General features: G+C 40.4%; 1 protein-coding gene across 2 annotated transcripts in view; it reads left to right on the forward strand.

Annotated features, from left to right (window-relative positions):
- Window positions 1-1,788: 1,788 nt before the first annotated feature.
- Window positions 1,789-14,104, forward strand: part of FHL2 (four and a half LIM domains 2) — a 41,737-nt gene continuing 29,421 nt past the window's right edge. The window contains exon 1 of one of the 2 annotated variants that reach the window (XM_082755472.1): window positions 1,789-1,924. The gene's annotated coding sequence lies outside the window, so the exon portion shown is untranslated. The remainder of the gene's footprint in view (window positions 1,925-14,104) is intronic. The other variant, XM_082755471.1, reaches the window with a different exon arrangement.

Consider the following 14,104-nt stretch of genomic DNA (forward strand, 5'->3'; position numbering starts at 1 on the left):
CCTCTGAATCATGCAAACAAAAAATTGGCCAACATTAAAGGCTGAGGCTTTCCAGAGCTGTCCAACCATATGTCCTAACTACCACATTTTTGCTACTTATACAGCTTTTCATAACTGTTTATTGTTCTGGGAAATGAGAAAGGACTGTTTACACAGTAGCTACAGGAACATGTGCCAAAAAGCCACTAACTCTTGGATGAACAATATTTTCGTCAAGAAACTGTGGGATAATTCTCGTGTCTCCTTTACCTAAGTCTCTAAATTGTGCTCCTAGTCCCTGGTGCTTGGAAGCTGGGAGGCTTTGCATGGACAAAGGCAGATGTCGCTTGTTCCAGGAGACTTGACTCTCGCTGTCAAGTTATGTTGCTTGGCAGGAGCTGAGGACGTGTTGTTATGAGCTTTTTGATGTCAGGATGAATCCTCCAAATGCCAGCTTCTGACTGGCTTGGCATTAAAAACATAAAACCTGACTGGGCTCCATATCAAATGGTAAATCAGTCTGTCACGTCAGAAAACCTGGCACGGGTTTTGCTAGTATCCAGGCTCCATGCTTTGACCCACGTTTGCTCTTCAAACAAACTGTTCGGAGAAGAGCTGGGAGGTGACATGATCTCCTAAAGACTATTGATCCACCAACACTTTGAAGAGAAGAGGGAGGTGGGGAGAATGGGACATTCTTTGGGACTGTGAAAATAATAGACAAATCCATCAAAGAAATTGAATCCCATGGCAGATACTCCTGCTTCAGCCGAGAGGAGGAACAACAGATAATCTCAGTTTAACAGCACGGTATTTCTCCTGAGATGTGTGTTGCTGTGTAAAAGAGAGTTATTTGCCTTCATGTAGAGGTTGCCCAATGCAATTTCTTCACCTGCCTGTATTAAGGAGGATTTCCTTTTCCTTCCCTTAAAAAACACCTTAAAATAGTTAAAAGTGGTGGCCAAGGACCATGTCTCTGCTGCATCTTGCCCTGCAGAATCACAGCAAATTGCAGACATGGGCCCAACATTGGCAAGGAGGGAGGCTGTAATCCTAATTCTGCTTGGGCAGGTTTTGCTCTGCAGCTGGAGAGGCTGTGGCCATGTGAGCTGCTGAAAGATCTTTCTTCCACCTCTAATCTCTCATTCCTTAGATGTGTGAGCGCCCCCTGAACCAAGCACCACACCTCCCTTACAGCGGGCAGGAAGCCCGGAGAGGAGAGCTCCCTCCTGAGTTATGGGGCCCCTGCCCACATTGACTGACTTGTGGCCTCAGGCTGGTCCCCAACTTTGTTCTGTTCTTGCTGGGAAGTGTCAGCACCTGCACTGCCTTCCCCCAGATGAAGTGCTGAGGGGTGAGACGGGGCAGAACGAGGCAGACAGGCTGCCCTGCAATGAGGCTGCACACCTGGGACGGACAATCAGATGGACAGATGGATGGATAGATGAAGGAGAGTTGGGACATCCACAGAGCAGTTGGCATTTCTTAGGGCACTTCTGGTAATCCCAGAGACTTGGGGGATAATCTGACTGAGAAGTTAGAGCTGCTCAAAGCTCAGGTAAAATACCAAGCCATGGATTAATGCTGGTTCTTTGAGGGACCCATGCAGGAGCTTCTGGCAGTAGGTGAGGGTATTTTGAGAGCTGGCAGTCCCAAAGGGAGCAGGCCAGGAGCACGGCCGCCCTTTCCATCGGGGCCTTGTGCTGCCCTATCTACGATGCCTTAAAAGGCTGGTGGCACAGAGGTGCTGCGGTCCTTATCTCCTCTGGGTGGCCAGGGCTCTGGAGATATTATATTTATAGCTCATCTGGAGCACAGATGCCTAACTGCCTAATTGCTATATACATAGTGTGGGTAACCCAATAAAGCCGTGAGTCTCCGCTTTTGTCCCCGTCCTCTCTCACTCGCGGGCTCACGAGCAGAGGCACCACCAGGCTGCAGCAAGGTAAGGCAGTGGCTTGTCTGACTTTTCACCGTCATTTGGCCCCTGTTCTCCTTTTCACCTTTCCTTTGCAACAGGGGCTGGAGGTTTCTCGGGGCTCTGCTTAGACACCATGAGGGGAGGGCTTCTTTCTTAAGGGAAGAGGGGATTTTAGGAAGTTTGTTCATTTCTTGCTGCCAGGACACATACAGAGTGTCTCAGGTTGTATTTCCAGACTGCTGTTAGGAATCAGGTGCTAAATAGCAGCTGCTCTTTAGTTTCTGCACTAATAATATGCTGTCATGTTTCCATGTTCTGAAGGAATACAACCATGTCTAACTATAGACACTTTCCTGGTTTTAATAGGAAACTGAGTGACTTCAGACAGAAAAATTCTGATCAGTTATTTTCTGGTTTTTGTGTGTTTTCTTCCCCCTCTATCAGCATTTTCTTCTTTACGATGAATTTTTGGAAAATGAATAGAGAGCGGAGAAAAAAGAGGGCAGAGGGAACATTTTATTTTTTTTTTCCTTCTTTGAGACCATTTCCTAATGGCCTTGAAATAAAAAAAAAAAAAGCCAAATTACGAGTGATGCTTACCGATTTCATGTTTAAACAATTGCTTGATATGGATTACAGCAGCTGTGTGAAAAGGGAAAAGGAAGAAAAGCACTGAAACATATCTGGGTGTCAAAGCAGGAATTGTTCAGAACCAGACTGTAAAATAACATTAGCAATAACAACCAAATGCCAATTACCAGACCATTGTTATATTAAATTACTTTTAACCTCATCTCATGAGAGCATTAATTTTCAAATGAAGCTAGTAAAAGAAGACCTCTTGGAAAAATAAGATTGTTTGTGCATATGTGAACATGTGTTTAGATGCATCTACGCACACAATTTTAATATAAACATCCCTATAAATGAAAGTCTCTTCCATCCAAGGACCTTAAAGTATGATACAAAGGTAAGAAATATTAATTTACTTGTAGCACAAGGACTAAAGCTACCACATTTTACACAAGTTTATTACTCTGCTAGGCAATTGAATGAAAGGAGGTTTTCTTTCAAATCACTCAGTCGGCTTTGATATGACTACAGATTGCTGTAAGCACTGGAGAGCAGGACTCAGACCTGACACAAACCCAAGTCTTGTACGAATGGTCTCCTCACTTCAAAGTATTTAGGATCGGGCTCAATCCTTAAATGAAGATTTGAAAGAAAAAGGACAGGCCCTTAGATGTTCCAAATTTCTGGGATCCAGTGACTTTAGCTGAGATTTAGGTATTCGCATCAAGTGTTGACTGAGCCAACAATGTGAAGTTGGGCCCAGTACCAGGGTTGTGTCTCTGGCCCCACCACACAAGTACATACAATGCACCCTGCAATGCTCTTGGTCCATGTCCATGCCATTACACGCTCCTTGCTTCTAAAACAAAGTGACCACATCCAAAACAAGTCCAATGGATAGGGCTCACTGTCAAGCCATGCTGAGGTGGGAGAGCCCTGGCTGGAGTTTGGACAGCTAGACAGTGTGGTCAACCAAGTCTTTGTGCCCAGGACTGTCCTGAGGTCCTCTCTGATTTATGACCATAGATGCAGGCTCTGGGGATGCCTCTGCATGTCCAAAATCAACTGTGTTGGAGACTCACTTACAGGGTGGACATCCCCAGCTGGCATGTCTGGTCTGGTTGAGCTGTCCAGGCTTACTCTGGCAGGGGCCCGTGACCGTCAGTGTAGACAGTGTCGAGACAGCAAGCTTAGGAACAAACTTGCTCTGTCTTTTATGTGAAGAACAGCACATAATTTAAACAGAAGGAAAAAAGGAGTGGTAAATACCAAACAGTCTGCACACACATCTATCTTATCTAGAGGCTTACTGAGCCCTCAAGGATTCCTTGGAAGGCTTAACTTCTTCAAACACCACTGCTGTTGCCTCTGCATGTTCATCTGATCTCTTATGGTCTCACCACCAGACTGTGGTCTCTTCAGTTCAGATCCATACAGAGCTCTGATCTTCTCGTCCCCAGCACTAGTGAAATGAGTGTTGTAAATTGATTGGAGACCAAAGGTAGCACCTCTCACTGAAGAGCACAGCATTGGCTCTGAGTGGGCCACCAGGAGGTGTTGGGATCTTCCCCAGACCTACAGCTCCCCTTGGACTGTTTGTTGTTGTTGTTGTTGTTGTTGTTTTTCCTAAGGTTCTGCAACTATGCTTGACTGTTAGGTTTCTGCAGTAAATTGTGCAATAAAGAAATTATCACAAATTATGCACAAAATTATCAGTTTTTAATAAAGTGGTGTCCTTGTTCTTTTCCCTTTCCCTCACTTCCCCCATGTCAAAATTTTTCCTGTGTCCTCAATTTTTTTGCCTATCATTCAAGCCTTAGCCTAAAACAATAAGAATAAAACAATTATTCTGGTTGGGCACTCAAATTATCATCACTGGTGTATTGACAGTATACTCTTAAAAAATAACAAGTAATAAAAATAACTCTTAAAAAATAACCCTCTTAAAAAATAACAAGTAAAAGTAGCATTCCAATCATGTGCAGGAAAACATTTTTTTTTTTAATACTTTGGCCAAATATATTTAGCTTGAAAAAATGCATGAACATGAATACTAGTGCAGTGATTTTTCACTGGATTTGAATTTAAAAGTGAAATAAAACAAAAAGACCAAAAAGCCTGTTCCCAAAGTGAACCCATTTTAAAAGCAGTCTTTCCAACAATAATACTTTGTTCTTACCTAGCATTTGAAAATATGATTAATGCATGAATATCTTTACTTTTTCCTTTCCAAAGAGCAAACCATTAGAACAAGGCAGACCTTTGATTGCAGCTGGCAAGGGGCTGGGAGGGGGCAGACTCATTCAAACACTTCTTTAATACAGAAAATGTAAAAGGCCATTTTTACAAGGAAGAAAACCAGAGAAAGAAGGGAATGTGAATACTTATTTGGGGGTTCAGATTTTGTCTTTTTTATTTTTTTCTTATTATTTGTATAGTACCAAACTTGTGTAGATTTTTATCAGCAAAGTGTTTTCACATTTTTCCATACTGGTTTTCCTTTTTTTTTCCTTTTTATTATTTATATATATATAGGTACATATATATGTACTGTTTAAGCAGAGCATAGGCAATCTGAATGTTTCAGACACTGTTGCACTGTTGTTTTTCAGTTAGATGAATTATTGCTGGCTGCAATATTTTATCTTTGACTTTATATCTCAGTGAGTACAGTTTCATACTGATAAATCTCAGGCAGCTTCAACAATGTTCATCATATAATACTGATTAGCTCAGAGAAGCGTAGATCATATTACAGAGTCCCGTTTTTTCTGAAAGTAGTTTGAGCAATCCTGCCTGTTTTCACTCAACTCATTCTGACACAAACATGGAAGGAACACTAACAATACACATTTTAAAGGGATTCATCAACTTCACAAAATGTTTCTGCTGGAAGTTGATTTACTGGCTACCATTACAAATGCCACTGAGAAGTAGTGAAACTGAAAGAGCAGGAAGAAAATATATTTTCCATCTATTCTGCTTTATATTTTGAGTAACATTTTGTGTGAAGCCATACAGGTTTTCTTTTGTAGTCATTATTTCCTGCTGCCTCAGTGAAACTTTCATATCACAAAGAATGAGCAGAAAATGCTCTTTAAAAAAGGAAAACAAGTACATTTTCAAATCCCATCGTCATGGGAGCAGAATGGGCAAAGACATAGGAACAGAAATTGTTTCAAACAAATAGCAAAAAAGCCAGTGAGCTTTCAAATCACGATATTCTTCTGTGAAGCTTAAGGGATTTTCACCAAAGTCTTACTAAAAATTTGCATATTTTCTTTTGGAGGGAAATAGGTAACAGTGACCCTTTTTGGTAGTCTGCAGCTAGGGAAGCAAAGCCCTACTTTCCTTGAGATTACCATACGAAAACAGGAATATCTGCAATCCTCAGAAGCCCTCCCACCACCACACAGAAGCCCATTATTCTGTCATCTACCCCATTTTTTAAATTCTGAGCATCCTGATTTCCTATGCATTCCACTGTCTGTCTCAGTGCAACACTCCCCATGCCACTGGTGTTGGGTGTGTTTGGAAATGCAGGCAGAGAAAGCAACATGTCATTCCAGGGGCTAGGACACCGCTTATAATACAACGAGAAAGATGTGCTAACACTGGCATGGCATTCCTGGTACAGAACAATAAAAGACGGGAAGCTATCAGAATAATCTCTATTTGCAGAAGGTTTCAAATTCTGGGCTTAAGCCCCAGGTCGGGAGTTTGAATGAGCACAGAGTAAACATGTTCTGTGTTGGGTAATCATATGGCTCACTTTTCATACTGTCGAGTTGCTTCACAGCCTTTGTTTTATTTCATCTCACAACACCCTTTTAGGGGAGAAAAGTAGCACTTTTTTTCCTAATTTAGAAATGAGAAGTAAGAGCCAGGTCCAAAAGTAGACTCAAGTGTGAAAGTGCAGTGAGGATTGGCAGGCTGTGAGACCCAAATCGGGGCTGCAGTGACCCAGGACTCCAAGAAAAAGTCTTGGTGAGAGAATATCCCTTCTTTTCCTCTCATCTGAATACAAGTCAGTGTGAGTGATGTTGTGTCCAGCTCTGCACAATTCAGCGAGGAAAAATACAGCAGATGAATTCAGGTGTATGAATTCCACTCCTGGACATGCCTACTTGAATTTGGCTACCCAAGATCAGGTGTCTGGCTGAACTAGACTTCTAGATTCCCTCTAGATTCAATGAGGAAAGAAAAGTACATCTATAGGGCAGTTCATTTCATCCTCTATAGGTGTCTAATGAATCAACCATTGCAAGTGCCTCTCTTTCCCTATCCACTATAGTGGGATCACAGACAGACATAGATTGCTAAAGTTTGGTCCGTTAAAATTTGGTGAAATGGGTACCACCATAAACTATTTGTACAGGTTACAGAGAACATTTTTTTTGATTGAGGAATGGGCGGTGTTATCACAAGTCCCTGACTAGTACCTACAAACCCTCTCTCCCTTTCTACTTTTACAAACCAGAGTACTGTAGTAATATAGACTATAACAAGAACCGTGTTAGGCTTACTTTTCGTCTTTCTCCTTTGACATGTTTACTTTCCGTATTTCCCTGTATGCTGATGAGTTTTGGGACACTTTCTGGAGATTCATGAGGCTATCCTGGTGCTGTAGAAACTCTTGAAAATCTGATTCCAGACTGCAAACTGAGACCCTGAGCATAGGAAGGAGCATGTCAGATGAATGGAAAGTGCTTCTGGTGGAGTCAGGAACTATTTTGGAAATATTCTGTTAGGATTTTTTCCTAGCTTTGTGGGACTGTAACAGAGTGCAATACTCTGTGGTAATGACTTTGCCTCTCAAAACAAGAAGGTGTAAGAGTTTATTCAGGAACAAAGGGTTATGAAAGGGCAGAGAGACCTAGAAGAATGGTATGTGATGGCATGATGGTTGGTGTTTTCTTGACTGATGGTATATGTCAGATTTGCATTCCTAATTATTTTTACTGATCTTCTCAAAACAATGTGACTACAGTACCAATGACAACTAGTCAGATAGGATAATGTAGTCTCTTATTTAGACTGACCATTTAAAATAAGAAACAGTATAGCACTTGCCTTACTCATGGATACTGCATATGCAAGTTTGTTGGTGAGAGAGTTAACAGGAAAATATTCAAACATTATAACTAACCCATTATAAATGACATTTGTCATTGCTTATTAGCACTAATACCAAAGCCATTTATTTTTAAACTGTTCCACCCTCCACCCAAAAATCTCATCAGTTTTACTCTGAGTGAGACCTCCAGGACTGGCTGCAGAAGCATTCCTGAGTTTCATGGTAGTAATGTTAATGTTTCTTTGTACACCACAACCTTAAACAAAACCACAACATTATTTCTAATGTCATCTTATTGAACTGTCATAGTTCAATAACTTGCAGATTCATAACCTCAAGATGATCTAGATTTATTAGTGCAGTTGGTGTCTTCTGACACAATTATTTGTTGCTGTGGAATACTGGTAGGTAAGCAGAGGGTATGGTTATATGGACTAGATTATATGAACATAGTATCTGATGCGATCACATAGTATGTGGTCACCCTGAGATCTCCCTGTCATTGGCACAGGCAGGAAGTTGTAGAATGCAAGGACAGTTTGTTCATCCATCCTTTTTTTCTTAGCAGCCTTCTCTTTGCTTCCAGTGGCAAAATACGCACACAGAGGTGCCCTCTCCCCTCACCACAAGCAGGAGCACCCAATGAGCATGTTAAGGATGCCTTGGGATTCACGGCCAACCTTCATCCCAACTATTCCTCCCCCCGTTATCATCGCTTCCTACTGGAGTTTGCCCCTTCTCCCAGCTTTGGTAATGGTTTCCTCGTTTGTTGAATCAGAGCAGCAGGGGTAGCAGAGACCTAGCAGCCATACCTTCTTTCTGCCTTTTCCTCCTGTAATTACAAAAGCAAATGTAGGGTGGATATGCAGCTTAAAAAATAAAAATAAAATAAAATAAAATAAAATAAAATAAAATAAAATAAAATAAAATAAAATAAAATAAAATAAAATAAAATAAAATAAAATAAAATAAAATAAAATAAAATAAAATAAAATAAAATAAAATAAAATAAAATAAAATAAAATAAGAAGAAAAAAAATGCAAACAGCACTGGGTTCAAATACAAAGCCAGGAAGAGAAGCAGCATGGGCATGGCTGTAGAAGATCAGTGGGCACCAAAGCAGAGCAGTCAGGTCTTCCTCTGCCCTCTCCCATGAGAGAAGTTTTTGCTGCCTGTTGATTCTGAGTTTGTTGACAGACAAGCCAGCCCTTTCCCCCCTTCCCCTCTTTTTTTTTTTCCTTTTATTTTTTTTTTCTGGACATCCAAGTGTTAAGAGTTCTTCCCTGCAAATGAGCAGTTTGGATTCATGAAAATCCTTCTGGATATATGGAAGAGCCAGCACCACTGTGGACAAGCTCTCTAGGAAGCAGCCAGCCAGCCAGGCAGTGCTCAGTCATGTAAGAGAGCAGCCCAGCAAGGAATCATTGGATTTGAAGGTTAGAAGCTGGGGATGAATGAAAGGACTAGTGCTCCTCCATAATGTGATTTCTGACTCCTCTCTGATAGTCCAAAAATTACTTGTCCTGCAGCGTGCAACACATTGTCTTCAAGACAAGCCACTGTTATATGGCTGTGTTTCATTTTACTCACAGCATTTGAATTTCATTCACATTAAGACAGCAACTCCACCAGAAAGCCATGTGAATACAAACTTGCCAGAGACAAACACAATCCATATGTCTACCAGGCTGACAATGGATAATATATTTTTTTGAGCTCTGTGTGAAGTGTTAGACATGAAATTCACACCAGCAACCAAATGATTGCTTTAATCCTATTATTTGAAGGGCCTGAACACTTATAGGGTTCAAAGTAAGCACAGGCCTAAGAGGATCAATAGCGAGGACTCTACTTCAAAGTGCACAATCTAAGCTCATATTTTGAATCATAATAAGTGTCTGAGCCTACATCTTTGACCCTCTCAGAATATGTGTCGTATATAGAAATGGAGGTTGAGCCGAAAAATATCTGTTGCCATACAAGAAGGATCTTTTTGCAAAACAGTGTGTTCCCAGTCATATTCAAATTAAAAAAGGGTGGCTGCTTCTACTTACAGAAATATATTAGGATTCTGAAGTAATCTGGAAAGTGATTTGCTACCATATGCTTCTTTTGAATTCAAGACGAGAGGAATGGTCTGGGGAATGATGGGGCCAATAGATAACCAGGACATAAAAGGAGTCCTCAGGAAAGAGAAAGCTATAACAGGAGGGAAAAAAAAAAAAAAAAAGGGGGGGGGGGGGGGGGGGGAGGGGAAATGTGCTCCTGTATTCATATTCACTGTGAGGAACCTGGAGAGTTTCCCACAGCGGAACACTACCCTGTGGGGATAATCAGAGAATCTATTTCAAGATGAAGTGTCTGTAAAAGAGGTATGGAACAAATAAACAAAATAAATAGGAAGGAAGTGTTAGAACAACATGATGTTCATACAAGACATCTGAAGGGACTCAGTGATGAAACAGCTGAAATAAGTATAATGCATGGCCTCTTATTCAAAATAAAGCAGGCTTAGAAATGAGCACCTGAAAGTAGCTAATACAGTGCCAGCTCTTAAAAATGATTCCAAGAGAAACTGGGGGAATTAGATCCTGGAAAATCTGATAAATTTAGTAGAAATTAATACGCAGGATAGAGAAGAAGGATAAATATTATACATTGGGAGAAATTCAGTACAGCCTTGTAAAGGGAAATCACGCTCTACAAATCCATCAAGTTCCTATAAGACAGTCAGAAACATGCAGATGCAAGAGTCCTTTGGTTGGCAGTATCTTCCTTTCTTGTGCTTTTCCACGTATGCAATAAGACCTCTCACCAAACACCCTTAAAAAACCTATAAGCAGCCACAGAATAAGAGGGAAGATCTCTCACAGATTATATAAAGTTGGTTGAAAGATAAAGAGGCAGCTCTTGCAGTAAAAGGAGATCAATAGTGCAATTCTACAAAGGCTGAGAAGCAGAAGGATCTTAGGAAAAAGGGTGTTCGGACACTGCAGTAGCATCTTAAACTGAATGTTGATGAACACAAAGCAGCCCACATGAGGAAAAATACAACTTTATCTATAGAATAAAGTTTCTGAGCAGACTACATGCTCAAAAACAGCCAAAAAAAACAAATTGAATGTTCTGGTCACATCATCTGAGAAAGTAAATTGTCATATTGGAAAAAGTTTTCAGAAGGAAGATAAAACATAGGGAGTGGGTTTCATAGAGTGATTACATAGCCTGGGACTCACCAGTCTGGGAGAGACATAGCTAAGGGGAGGTAAAATAAAGATGGATAAAGACATCAGCAGCTTTTAGAGTATGAATAAAGATCAGATGGTGATTATTTCTGCAAAAGTAAGACCTAGGGTGAATCAAATTAAGCTAATGGGTACTATGTTGAAAACAAACATAGAGATGGTTCTTCAACAACATAGAGAAAAACCATCTGTTACAGGAAATTGTAAATACTGAAGGTTTCATGGGATCAGGAGGTAACTGTGCAAGTTCATGGAAATAATATTCTGTATGGATAGTGACTCCAAGTTGAGAAATCCCTGAACCAACCATTGCTAAAAGCATTGAGGGAGTATTAATTGGAGATATGACTACAAGCTATTCTCACTTTCTTCCTAAAATATTTCTTAGACCTGAAGGCTAGGATAATGAGTGAGAGGAGCCCTTCTATACAGTTATTCTCATAGTGCTATAGCATGATCTTAATATGTGCAACTTACAGGTTCTGCCCAGTGCTAGTCATTAGGCATTCATGTTAGACTGCAAACTCTGGTCTGAATGCTGTTTCCTTTCTCTCTGTGTTTTTACATCTATGTTGGATTATCAAAACTTATTTGCATTTGGCTTTGGAGGTTACGGAAGTTATGGAGTCCCAACCTTAATCATTAAGGTCAGACGAGTCGAAGATCTGCCAGGAACAAGTTAGGTGTTGTCAATCCTGCCTTGGCAATGGGTTAGATGAGTTCTTGAGGTGCCTGCCAGCTGCTCAGTTTTATGAACCTCAGTTTGCGCAGAAGCTCCCCTGGACTCTGACTCACTGATAATGGGAAGTGGCAGCTACAAACGGTGCTGTTGGCTCTTCCTAGAGTGTTGTAAAAGATGTCAGGGACACAGGCAGAAAAGGCATTCAGGGGAGCAGGAGGAAATTACTCACTCAGAAGCAACATTTTGGAGGAGAAAGTGTGAGCAGTGGAGCAGTGAGAGGGGAGAGGATTCTGGAAAGGGGGCTTTTCCTAAAAGCACTGTAGCATGCTGGGTGCACTGAGGGGAGTACCCAGATACGTGAGGTATTTCATATAGAATTCCTCGTCTCTTGTGCAATCAAAAACACAGAGTGATGAGTTATTTGGAACAATCTTGCTGTTCTTGTTTCGTGTGTCTGAAACAAGGAACTATAAATCATGATTATACTAAAATGAATAAATCCTAAATTAAGGGGTAGTATTTGCCAGTTCAGAAGACCAGCAATTACTGCAAGCTCTGTAGCAATTTGTCAGCTCGGATTCCATCCACAGGGGTAGGAAACCCAAAAGCCTCTTCCCATCTGTCATACACAGGGCCCTGCATAGCAATCAAGCTGAACTGAGGGGAAAGGCAAAAAGCAACAGCTCCTCCACAGAGGGCTCTGTGATATTACCTGGGTGTCCTCTACAACACACAGAGAAAATACTTTGAGCAACAAATCAGAGAACAAATGCTTTCTCATCTTCATTTCTAAGACGGTCTTTTTAAATAAAGTCCTGTGTCTAGGAGTGACAGAAGAGTTAGCATTTCTAAAGACCACTCAACTCTTGTCAGAAGATGTAGTCTTGATCCTGTGACACTTCCAAAACTCAATCATCATGAACCAGGGTTTTTCTTAACAGCTACCAGATTCTTTAAACCCTAACCTACTCATTGAAGCTTCCTCTGGTGTTCTCCATCCCCTTCTTCCTTAAGCACTGTCACTCTTCTCTCCTCTGATTCCCTCAAATCACAACCACTCATCGGTGTCAAGAGATCTTTGTCACCACGGCTGAGACAGAGTGAGTGCCAGCAACAAGGACATAGCTGCTTTCCTGTCTGTGTCATCTGCAAACATCCCTACATCTCAACAGTCCATGGAGAAAGGGTAATACAGAGATGGAGGCAGACCACATGTTGGCCAGTGCCACATGGCCATGTTTGCTTTGAGGCAACTTTTTCAGGAGATAGAATTCTCTGAATGAAACAACAGCTAACTAGGTAGAAAAGAAGGTCATGATTAACTAAAAATGGAACAAAGTCTTTGTCCAAACTGATCATAAAGATCTAAACATAAGTAGTCTAAACTGCTCTCAGCACCGTCACAGACTACATTATCACAGAGTTGGCCTTGAAATTGAGTCAGTATCACCTATCTTATCACATAACAATGTCATCTTTCTGACGATAACATTTCCTATAGAAAAGCAGAAGTTTCTCAGTGCTACTGAGCTATGGCATCTCCCTCTAAAGTCACTGCAGAAAATTGTTAAAACTGTCTGTGAAAACAATTAAAAACTAAAACATTTTTTTTTCCAAATTAGTTTGGAATTTCTAAAGTGTTACATTTTTCACATTGTTTTAGAATAAACACCCAAATAAAAATAAAAGTTATGCATCCATTCAAAGTAGATAGATTTCCAGCTCATGTAAAGGTCTCTGTCTGCTTTGGTTGCAGTAGACTTAATGGATTGTCTAAAAGTATCTGTAATTTTTTCAGAGTCTGTGAAACTCTGGTGCTTCTTACTCGCTCAGCATTTCTCTTTCATCACCCAAGGAAAGGAAAGAAAATAAATAAATAAATAAATAAAAAGATCACCATATTGCAAAAAGACTTATGACTGGGATACTGAATGGGGAAATAAAATATAGACTATAGACTAAAGCCAAGCCATTTACCCTTTGTATATTTATTGTGTACTTGAGAATAACTACGTATTTGAAAATATCTTAGAATAAGATATTAGATATCTTATTCTTATATATTATTATATAAGAATGAAATTTCAGAAAGATTTAATATTGCCTGGTTGTTATTTCAGGTTTAATGAACTAAAATGCAATGTCTGCATGAGTCTATACTACTTCCTAAACAGCAGTGCCAAGAACAGCAGTTCTCCTAAATGCACCCTCTCATGTTCAATGGAAGCTTGTGTTACATGGGTTCCAGCATCAGAAGAGGATTTGCTGAATTTTGATAAAGCAACATAACAGTTGCCAGATAAGATTGTGGTGGGACAAATCAGTCAGTAGCTTAGCCATTTTCAAGCTTTAAAGCATAGTTTTCCACCTCCTTTACCCCTCAGACACATTAAATTTCTCTGTGACTCAACTTTGGGGAAATAGGTGTATTACACTTCCAGACACCTTTTTCCACTATTTTTCTTGGTTCGTTCATTTCAGCCAGAAAAGGAGATAAGTGTTGAAATGGTGGTTGCTGAGGCATCAACCTAGTAGCTAAAGTGAGATTTCTGAGGGATTAGTAAAATCACTGAGAAGTCCCAGTATGAGAAGGATACATTTTCCATCTCATTTCCTCTATGTGAGG

The sequence above is a fragment of the Aythya marila genome (genome assembly GCF_965140915.1).
Source record: "Aythya marila genome assembly, chromosome: 1".
NCBI lineage: Eukaryota > Metazoa > Chordata > Aves > Anseriformes > Anatidae > Aythya > Aythya marila.